Consider the following 11,516-nt stretch of genomic DNA (forward strand, 5'->3'; position numbering starts at 1 on the left):
CCCTCCCCGCCGTCTCCTCTGTCTCCCCTCCCAGCCCCCGCCCCGCCTCAGCCCGCCGAGTCCTCCCGGGCTCTGTGAGGAACTGTTCCTGGAGGAGCCGCGGGACGCCGAAAGTAGCCAATGGGAAGCGGCGAGACGCGGAGATTGGCACCGAGGATGGGAAGGTCGGTGGGAAGGAGAGCGACGGGGCCTGGCTGTCAATCAAAGTAACGTGGGGCCGGCCGGGGAGCGCGCGTGTGCGCGCGGGCGGGAGAGAGAGGCGAGCGTGCAGCCGCGGAGGCCGGGGCTGGAGTTTGCAAAAAACCCAGCCACTTGTTCGCTTTTTCCTTTAATGAAAAATTTTAAGGTCTCCGTGAAAGTAACTTAGAGACTCACCGCGTGTTTTCTTATTGGGGGAGGGGGCGCGCTGTTTGGTAATTCGTGCAAAACTCGTGTTTCGGTGCTGACCCCTCGTTTGATGCTACTCTTTTAAAAAGTGAGGTCACGTTCAAAAATGTTTCTGAGGTTTGTCTTCCGTGAGCTGCCTTTTCACGGATGCACTAGAAGGAGCGGAGCGTGCACTTAGTGGAAAATGCATAAATGGGCCGCGCATGGGCTGGCGTGGGGACACCGGCCGCCTTAGACTGGCTTGTGCCCGGCCAGCGCACTCGCCCTCTGCACCCGACGTGGTAGCGTTTGGTGTTGACTGGAGAATATCAAACCACTTTGGGGAAAGGTCGGCCTGCCTTGGTTTGGCGGGAAGGATCCCCAAGGTGCCGCCGGAATAAGGCACGCGTGTCTCGGGCGCAGGTGAGATGCTTTGCCCGCGGCGCGAAGTCCCGGATCCTGATCCTAGAAGTCCTGACTTCGTCGTGTTGGGGAACGACGGGGGAGCCTCTCAGCAACATGACGACGAATCTGTTTCCAATTCCTGGGGACAAGGAGAGACAATGCAATAAACCAGCGTTGAGACCTGAAAAGCTGTCCCGCCCCCGCACCCCCCATCGTTTGGGTGGCACCCCGGGCTGAGCTGTGTAAGGAGCCAAATGGCAAGAGTGGGGTAAATGACATGACGAGGGTTCTGAGGAGGTGGCACTTGAGTTAGAAGGGATCTGAGATTTTAAGTAGACGAGACATGCTGTATACTTAATATTGAGAGTCTCCAGTTTTCGTCTATTTCTCTAGATAGACCACACGGCACAGAAACTTTCAGTATTGCCGCGTTCATATTTCTGTTTAAGGAACAGTTCCCTGGAGCTATTTTCACATGAGCAGTGAGTGAATAATGCTGTTTTAGCGAACTGGTGACTCCTTCCATGAGAAAGACACATCTTGGACAAACATTCATCTTATGTTGAAACCCAGTTAACAAGTTTTGGGTATTAATAACCCCCACGATCCCATTATTTTACCTTCCAGAAACTTAAGGGAAGGAGTTTATTTAAATAGGCATACATTTTATTCAAAGATTTGCTTTTACAGAGGTCTTTTCCTTGAAATTAAAATAATCACTTTAGATAACATATTTTACTGTTGGAGTTGTTTTTAAAAATGTATGATATTGATTTGTCTATAATTGCATCAATCCCGAATGTCAATTATAAATGAAAAATAAAAGAGCAATTTTAGCCAGTCTGTGTAGGCCATAGTAAATTCTTAAACAGGTTGGGCATTGTAGCTTTGCAGTGTCCCCATTAAGTGGAGTCGGGAAGGGGGTTATACCATTCATTTTGCTAACATGGAGAAAGGAAAGGACGTAAGCATTGCCTTTCTTTCCTTGGTTAAATCTGGTGATGAGGACAGCAGCCTTGCTCCACATACAGGACTTTTTAAAATTATAAGATCCTTGGGCAACTGAGCTTTGTCCTCTGGCTACCTATGTTCCCTGAAATCATCATCTGGCAACTGAGCCACATATGCCAATCTGTGTCAGTTCATCCCAAAGTCAGCTCCAGGACTGTGGAGAAAGTGCTTGGATGCCACAAGTATGCTTGTGTATACACTGGGACAACTGGGGCAGTGGAGACTTCTTACCCAAGCCTACCTGGCACCTCCACCTTGAGTAACTGGCACACGCAGGTAATTAAGTTTAAACAAAAACTAAAACTGTGTTTTGGGACAGGAGCAAAAGCATTGCTGCCTCTCTTCCTTCCTCACTCCACCTTCTTCAAAACCAGTTCTAACACTGTCTTCAAATGTTCTCTAATATAATTTCACAGAAAATGTGTTTCGCTTACCGTATTTCCCAGTTGGCCATGAGTAAAAACTGGAAATACTCTTTTAACTAGTCCTTCCTTACCAGTACAGTTTGAAACATCAGGCCTTCTGATTTCGCTGTAATGTAGTATGGGAGAAATGAAAGAGCTTAATGATGTTAAAATTGGAAGGCCTTTATTTGTGTGCATAAAGATGGTTTTTGAAGGCTTCTTATTCAGAGCATCCTCCTTGAGAGTGGGAGAAGGCTCTGCCCTTTTTCAAGGTCATTTTTCTCTGTGATTGTCATGCTGTAATAATTATACTACAAAACTCTCATCAAACTACATTATAAATGATGATGTTTAAACAATCAAGTAGCTTTAATCTTATGTTTTAAATAAATAATATATGTGCAGATTGCCTACAGCCTGTTTAAAAGAAAATAGTCCTATTCATGAAATCTATAATTTTGGTCTTCTGTTTAAAGTCTGTTAACCATGATCTTCTTACCTTTGTCGTATTCATATGTCAATAATGCTTTTACATGAAATAATATTGAGTATGCCACTTCCATAGGAGATTGTCTCTGGAAAAATCAGTACCCTTTTTATCATTTACAAAAGAAACAAAAAGATTATTAGATTGTTTGTGTTGATGCGTACATGGGTATATTTCCATTCATTTGTTGTTGATTATCAAATTTTCAACTCACCAATAGCATAAGTAATTATCAAAACTAGAGGTTATATAGTATAGATACTAGACTCAGTAGGAAAGATTATGGATGCTCATCACAGAAATTATGCATTTTCGAAAATCTATTTATTTGAAATAAATCATAATTGTGGCAATTTTTAAAAGTCCAGTTTTGTCATTTTTCTCTTCCTTTTAGCTGAGAGTTATTGCTCATACTTTTCCTCATTTGGCTTTTTTTTTTCTTAACAGAGATTTTGTAAACCTAAGAATGTAGGTTCCAGAGGAAATTTTCCCAGCATTGCTTTATAGCCTTTTTCTCTCCCACCCTTTTACCAAAGAAAAGGGTGGAATGGACTTGGAGATGAAGGGAAAAGACAGAGGTGGGGGGGAATCAGTAGCAGATCCATGCAGCAGTAAAACCTCAAATAAAATCACATCCAAAGAATCTCTTGCGGTTTCACACAATATGGTAAAATTAGAGATTGCAGGAAACCAACTAAATTAAACTGGGAGCATTTGAAGAGAAACGAGCAGACTTTATGAAAATGACACATTGGCTGACCAGTATGCTTTTTTTTTTATCAACAATTTCTTTGTTAAGACGCAGATCAAAGGAACCTGCATATGTTTTCATTTTGTTCTAACTAGAAAATTACATCCAGATGTTTAATAGGCATTTGGTTAGTTTTTCAGCATTGATTAGATATGTTGGTTCTGTTTGCTTACAAGTGTAGCCGGATCATTAGCTAATGCAAAGAAATGTTTGCTGTGAGTTCCTAATTAGGGCTTTGGAAACCCTCCATGCTCAAGAACAATTTGTACAGTGGCCAGAAGAACTTGTGGGACTTGGGGAAGTTGTTTCCCCTTCTCTGTCAGGGTGGGGAGAAGCAGACAGCCCTGCTCCCTAATCTTCCTTTGCCTGGGGGGATTGCGATGCGGTTCCCCAAGGACTGAAGTGCAAATAAATTAGGAAGAGACCACACAGGCACTGCCAAACACAGAGATAAATGTGCTCTTTCTAGAAACCACCACTATGCTGTCTTTGGGTTGGGGGGGGAGCGAACATTAATATGTGCAAAAACGCTGAACATTAATATGTAGAAGATGCTTGGTGCCAATGTTATCAAATACACAGCGTTTTTAAGTATTCTTTAGAGACAGATGGGAAAGCCCTTTATGATAAACGAGTGTACTTGAATTCATTACTGTAGTACTTATAATTAAAAATGTCTCCTTTGCAATTTCAGTACTTTTACAGGGTACTAGCGACCAAGCTCGGGATCACAAAGGCTGGGGATAGTAAAAGGAGAGAGGAATTTTGAAAACTAGGATGAGTCTGGGAGGAAATGCGGTGTTTACTTTAACAGCCCACCCATTTGTTTACCTTGTTAAAGCCCCAAAACTTGCAGATTAGCCATTCACTTGGTATTCAAATAAACTGTTTGAGATTTGAGGCACCAGGAGGATAAACTGCTCAGCCGGGCCAATCACGTTTTTAAAAAATGCTTGACTATCTGTGGCCTGTATCTGTGAACACCACTATCTGTGGCCTGTATCTGTGAACACCACCGCAGTCAGGGCTGACCTTTTGTTTATGTAAGTCTATTTCGAGACATGTATCAGTCCAAGGTAGCACATGTTTATAAGCAATCATAGAAGTGCAGATATAAATGCCACTGTAGCATGTTTTTCTGCATTTTAATGCCCCTTCTAAGCATGTTTACGTCTAATGCACATGGATGCCACACTCCTATGTGTTAATGCAGTCAGATTAATTTGGGATTTTCATGCCAATAGAATAGATACATGATTAGTTTCTTTGAAATACTTCATGCAGTCTTTCTGTCAGAGCTTTCCACATCTACTAGCGAGATGCCCTGGAAAAGCAAGGAGTATTTGGGGGGCATGATCAAATCTTGGGTCTCGATGAAGTTAGCGAACCCCCCACCCTTTTTTTTTTTTTTTTTTTTTTACCCCATCTTAAAGTCTGATAAAAGTTGGAATAGGGCTAGCTGGTTAGTTCAGTTGGTTAGAGCACGGCCTTATAACACCAAGGTCAAGGATTCGGTCCCCATACCAGCCAGCTGCCAGAAAAAAAATAAATTAAAAAAATAAAAATAAAAAGTTGGAATAATGTTCTTTTTTTATTCCTTCAGTTTGGCACTGAGCTCACTAGAAGCCAAAGGGCATTTGATAGACAAGAAAGAAAAGGAAGAACCTTTGATGCTCCTTCCTAACATATTCACATATCAAGAGAAGACCTTAGCTCCTTAATGTTCCCTGCAAATATCCTCCTTTGCTGCAGGCCAAGGACTTGCTAGGAAATCAACATTAAACTGAGACATCTTTTCTTTTACTTTAAAAGCTTTTGCTTTGGCAGTATCATTTAAATGACTCTTCTTCCTGAAGCTATCAGTGTCTTTGAAGGATTAAAGCTTGAATTCAACTTATCGATGATCTCTGGGTGTTCTTCATAGTTGAAATAGTTGAAGGCAGGGGAGCTCTAGGGATGGGAAGGGGGCTGGAAGTCCTTCATACATTCTAGATATCACATTTCTAGAATGGAAAGTATAGACCTAGGAGAACAAGTTGATGGCATAAATACAGAATGTTGGGATGTTCCACAAGACAACTAGCCTGGTTTAAAATGTCAATGTCATGAGAGAGGGAAAAAAAAGAATAAAATCGGGGAGGACCATTCCCTAAATGCAGACATATAATGAAAATGCAATGTGTTAGTTTTTACTGGCTCCTGGAACAAAAATATAGCTATGGAAGAGGTTCTTGGACGATTCTAATGTGGACTAAATATTAGGTAATATGAAATTATGGATCATTTTTTTGATGTTAGAATATTGTGATTATATAGGAGGGTGTTATTCTGAGAAGCTGAATGGTAAAGCATGCAACTTCAAATGACATCTGCAACCAAAAACAAAAAGTGTGCAGACAGAGCAAATCTGGCATTGTGTTGACAGTTACAAAATTTAGTGATAGAATCTACAGCTATTCATTTTAGTATTCTTTCAGCTTTTCTATGTTTTTTTTTTTCATTCTAGGTTCATTGTTTACATCTTTTTCTTCATATGTTAAGTGGAATTCACTTCACAGGTAAAAGATTAACGTAATGTTTCTGGTAAATTCTGGTAAAAGAAAAAAAAGTATGAAAAAAAATGATAATTTTTTTTCCCCTGATCTTGGAAAAGCTGGCATACTAAAAACCAAAGTATTACCGGGTGTTTTTACTTTGGATCTTTTAGCATTTTTATTTTGTTATTTTTGCTATTTTATTTTTGTTTGCTTTTTTCTGCAGTCTCAAATGTCCATTAGTTATCAGTTAATAGAAGGTGGAAATCTTTAAATACATTAGGGCATTACATTAGTAATCCTCTAATACATCATTTTGTGGGCCATAAAGCTCAGAATCATCAGAAAATCTGCCATGAAGAGGAAAACTGTATATGTTAAGAATACGGCAGTTTGGATCCCCATACCAGCCAGCCACCAAAAAAATAAATTAAATAAGGCAGTAGCAAATAAATTTTACTTTAATTTCTTTGTTCTTTTTATGCATAGATGTTCTGCTAGCCTTTTTATCACTTGAGCCTTGCAGTGAAATTTATAAATTGTTAGATTTTTAAATTTCCTTAATATTTTGAAATACAATGCTGATACTGATTATCGCTTTGTGTGCCAGTCTTTAAATATTAATCTTCAAAAGGAATGAAAATAGCACTGCATCTTGGACACTGATGTGTGCTCATACAGAATCACAGAGGTACATATTTATGATGTGCTAATAAATAGTTTTCCAGGAAAGTAGTAAAAAATGACAAGGCAAACAGAGTCAACAGAATGCCCCATGCATCAAAAATTTTTTTCTTTAATCGTTGCTATTTAGTATGTTCTTGTTTTTCCTATCGCCATTATTTTTAATGAAGGGAAAACTTCTGTGACAGTGGTAAGCAGATTCTAGTTTGTGTGTGAACAGATTAAATCTTCAATTTGTAATGAAAAACTTGAGTGCCTTAAAGGGAGATGGATATGAAAATACAGTGAAACCAGGACTTTTCACACCAGTAACTAATCAGTCATCCAGTAGTTCTAGCCACCTCCACATAACTAATGATTATGTAAAGTGAAAAGGATAAAAAAAACTTATACCTCACCATGACAGAAAAAGCGCCCCAAGGGAACAGAGTTCCCATTCTGGTTTCCCCCATTTGCAGCCTCCACACTTCAGAAGAACTGGCAAGCTACAATTGGCACTTGAAAAAGTGTTACTAAACACTGACAAGTATTAGAGAAATGTTGATTAATGTAAACAGCCTACTTCAAGGAATACTACCTTTCTTAAGAAAACTGATTTTCCAATTAGCATTTCTATGGAGATGCTATCTTCAGGTAACTCCAGTGAATGTTTCAAGAGAAGTTATGTGCCTTTGCTGGAGAGAGGGGGTGTCATTTTATTTACATCTTAAATTTCTGAAAATTTAAAAAAAAAAAATGTGACAGGTGAAAAAGTCAACAGACCTTAAAAAGGAAGGAAATTTTAATACATGTTATGACATGGATGAACCTTGAGGACATTGTGCTAAATGAAATAAGCCTGTCACAAAAAGACAAATACTCTATCATTCCACTGATACGAGGTACCCAGAGTAGTCAAACTGTTGGAGACAGACAGTAGAAATCTGGTTGCCAGAGACTGGGAGGAGGGAGACATGAAGAGTTATTATTTAATAGGTATGGAATTTCAGTTTTGCAAGATAAACCAGTTTCTTGGATGGATGGTGGTATGGTTACTCAACAGTGTGAATATATTTAATGCCACTGAACAGTACACTTAAAAATGATTAAGCTGGTAAATTTTATGTTATATATATTTTACTACAATTTTGTTTAGGTCAATAGGATCCCTTTTTTTCATGCACCAGTTTTATTTTGGATTCTCATCCTCTTGGCTTCCTAAATTTGTGTATACTGTTATTCTTTACTGAGCATTTACTATGTGCCAGATACTATTCTAAGTGTTTGACATGTTTATGTTACCTCATTTGATCCTCACATCATTTCTATTAGGTAAGTACTATTATCATCCCGATTTTACTGACAAGGTGTATGAGGCCCAGTTCTTTCTCAGAGTCACATGTGGGAGGGCTGGGTTTCCAAGCTGGGCCCTCCAGAGAACTCACTAGCAGCCACTAGCCACAGCTGAGTACTTAGTCACCCTTCCAGTGCTAGTTCTTATTCTGTTCTCACATCCCACGTGGATCTACTGATAGAAAAACTATATGTATTTTGCCCACAAGTTTGGTAAGATTTCTCTTGGTACTTATGAGATGAAGTTGATACTTTAAAAATTTATATTTCTGCAAACAGAACTAGCAGCTGCTTCAGGGCTCTGGAATTGTATCTGCCAAGAGAAAAACACAGCTACCTTCAGTTGTGTGCTTTCTGGCAGCACCCAATCCATTCCCCAAACTGCATTTCACCAAGTAAAGAGAGGGCTTAGTAGCCAGCTAAAAAAAAAAGGGACTGCAAGTCTTAATTTCAATTGAGACAGCAAAGCAATTATCCTGATTTACAACTTTGCAAATGCTACAATTAAAAAAAAAGAAAAAAGAAAAGCAGAGCTGGACAGTTAGCTCAGTTAGTTATATCACAGTCTTGTAAGACCTTGGTCATGGGTTCTGATCCCTGGAAGGCCAGCTGCCAAAAAAAAACCAGGGGAGATTTTACACACACACACACACACACACACACATTGTACATATACACACACATTTATATGCATATACATACACATGCATATAGTTCTGTGATTAATATTGGTGTTTGGGATGATCCTGATAACAGTAGACATGTAGTCTGGGTACTTGGAAACTTTTGGCCTGTTGAATGTGTTGGATGTGTTGCTATTCTCCAAAGCCCTCTTGAGATCAATGGCTTTCAAACATATTTGGCCATGAACCAAATTTTAAAAATGTCAACCCAGTTCTTGCACACACACATACATGTACAGGTCATGTATAAAGGATACAATACATAATTTTAAAACATTGCTTTAAATTATACTACAGAATTTTTCTTTTTTTTGGTTTGATGTTTTGGTATTTTAGTTTCTTCTTTTTTTTTTGTTTTCTTAAAATTTCTTATTTTATTTTAATTTATTCAATATACGATTTAGTTGATTTTCGTGTCCCTTTATCAATTCCTCCTTTTCCTCCCTTCCTCTCCCCCCTCCCAGAATTTTTTTTTTTTCCTTTTTTTTGTCTTTTTCCATGTCCAGCAACGGATCGCAACCCTCAGTGTCATGCCCGTACCGGACCGGGACCGGCAACGGGATCGCAACCCTCGGTGTTGCTCCCACACCTCGCTCAGCCAGTGAGCGGGAACCGGTCTGTATGTGGGATCCGAACCCTCGGTGGGAGCGCCACCACGCTCCCAAGCGGCGTACTGTAGCAGTGCGCCACCGGGCCGGCCCTCTCCCAGAATTTTTCAATTCAATTAACCCTCTGGTTTATGGAAAGTCATTGCCCCCAAAACCATGTACTCATGAAAAATGGCAACACAAGTCTGTTCCATAATGTTAGGACACATTTTTCTTTCCTTCATTCTCTTTGCAGTGAGAAGTCATAATCTCTGCCTTCAGACAAATTAATCTTAAATATCAAATCAGTAGGATTCAAAGCTCCCTTCTCTGATGGCCCTTTTCTGCCTGAGTTTCCCTCTCCCCTCCGGGAACTGCCATCCCACCCCCGACATCCTGTGGCATTTCCCATTGCCGCCCTGCCCACCCACACCCCCCAAGCCTCGGCTGGTATAACAAAAAGAGCACCAAGCCCAGAGGGTCCTGAAATGGAATCCCCCCCACCTCTTCCTAGATGACCTTGGGAAAACCACTTCTCTGTAGGCCTCAGTTTCCGCACTTCTAAAACAAGGATAGTAACACTGATCTCTCAAGGTAGTTGCTTGAGATTATCTAAAATAACCTACTAAAGTAATGCAGTGCTTGGCCTTATGGACGTTGTTCCCTTTCTCTTTCTTTCCTAGGGCTTGTTGAAGGCCCTACCCTAGGTCAGCAGAAGCTGGGGAAATGCCATTCCTACTACAGGTGCATCCTGGAAAATCCAAAGGCAGCATGGATTCCAAAAGTGTGTGCTGTGGAACTCTAGTCCAGTCATGGCTCATTACTCCGGGGCCCGAGACAGACATCATTACAGTGTTTCTCAGGAGCAGGATAAGTGGATCTCAGGGAAAGGCGGAAGCCAGTGGCCCTGAATGCCCTCTCCCACCCCCCACCATTCATGGAGTGTTTCATACTCATGAAAAACAGCACTAGTACACATATCTTTTTGGAACTGGAAATGCAAACTGTTAGAAGGGCTATGAAAACAAATAATTAACAACATGCAACAGCTATTTTTAGTGACTAAGTGACCCGAGTTACCCATTGAGATAATAATAAAAAAAAAAAAAAAGGTGGCTAACCAGTGAGAGGTTAATGGAATTTAGTCTCAAATATGCTCTCCTTGAATGTCATGCCATCTCACCCGATGAATATGAAGTCATGCATTGGAAAGACCTTGAGAAATGCATATAGAAATTAGGAAGTCAATTAGATATCAGCTGGACTCTTTTTAGGAATGTGATCTGGTCTAGGATTATTTTTGAATGGGAACTTCCACTTTCCTTTGCAGATTTTCCTTTCACGTCATCTATTTTATTAGCAGTGGCCATGGTCTCTCAAATCTGTGAATAAGGTTCAGTGAGAATTAATGGGCCCTGGTCAAATACGAGTCCTAATGGCTGTGGGTTGCCATTGTGTGGGAGAAGTCAATCTCAGTTATCTTTTAATTCAACAATTCTTTATCTACCAAAAGACACTCTAGAACCTCTTCTATGTGTCTTTCTTCATTTGAAATCTTTCCTTTGAAATCAGGCCTACTTTAGAAAGGCTTAAAAATAAATCAAGATACAAAACCTTCACTTATGAGGAGAAGGACAGAAAGACAAGGGATGTTTCTCTCTGAATTTGGCCTTTTCCAGTAAGGAAATATTAGACTATCAGGTAAACAATCTTGGCTACTCAGATCAGACTTAAAGAAACAAACAAAAACCTCTGTGATGTATAAAACATAGTGTGCTTGCTAGCACTGTATACGTAGACAGATTCTACCAGCTTTTCCAGTGCTCCTGCTCCCCTCCCCCACTGCAGCCATCTAAGGAAAAGCTATTTGAGAAGATAGAACCAAGTCTATCTTTATGCTGTGAGCAGGGCCTAGCTCCCTGGCTTGGAGGAGGGGAGAAGAGAAAGGAATAATGAACAAGAAGAAAGTGATACTTAGTTCTTCCTAAATTTCACACAACATAATTCCTTCAGTGTCATGGTAAGGCATCTCTAGAATTTGCAGTCTGTCAACCGTTATCCAACATCTTCAGACAAATCCTTCAAAATACACCCCTGTTTTTCAATGTGTGTGCTCACGGAATAGCATATTAGCAGCCTTTAGGACCAGCATGGACTGGAAAGTCCACAATTGCACTGGGTTAGAATTAGGGAACTCTTACAGGAATGAAGTATTCCCGTTTCCACCTTCCTTTTGGGTTGAATAGAGCAGCCGAGATGGTATTGGGGAAAG

Source organism: Galeopterus variegatus, unplaced genomic scaffold, assembly GCF_000696425.1.
Source record: "Galeopterus variegatus unplaced genomic scaffold, G_variegatus-3.0.2 Scaffold1391, whole genome shotgun sequence".
NCBI classification, from domain to species: Eukaryota; Metazoa; Chordata; class Mammalia; order Dermoptera; family Cynocephalidae; genus Galeopterus; species Galeopterus variegatus.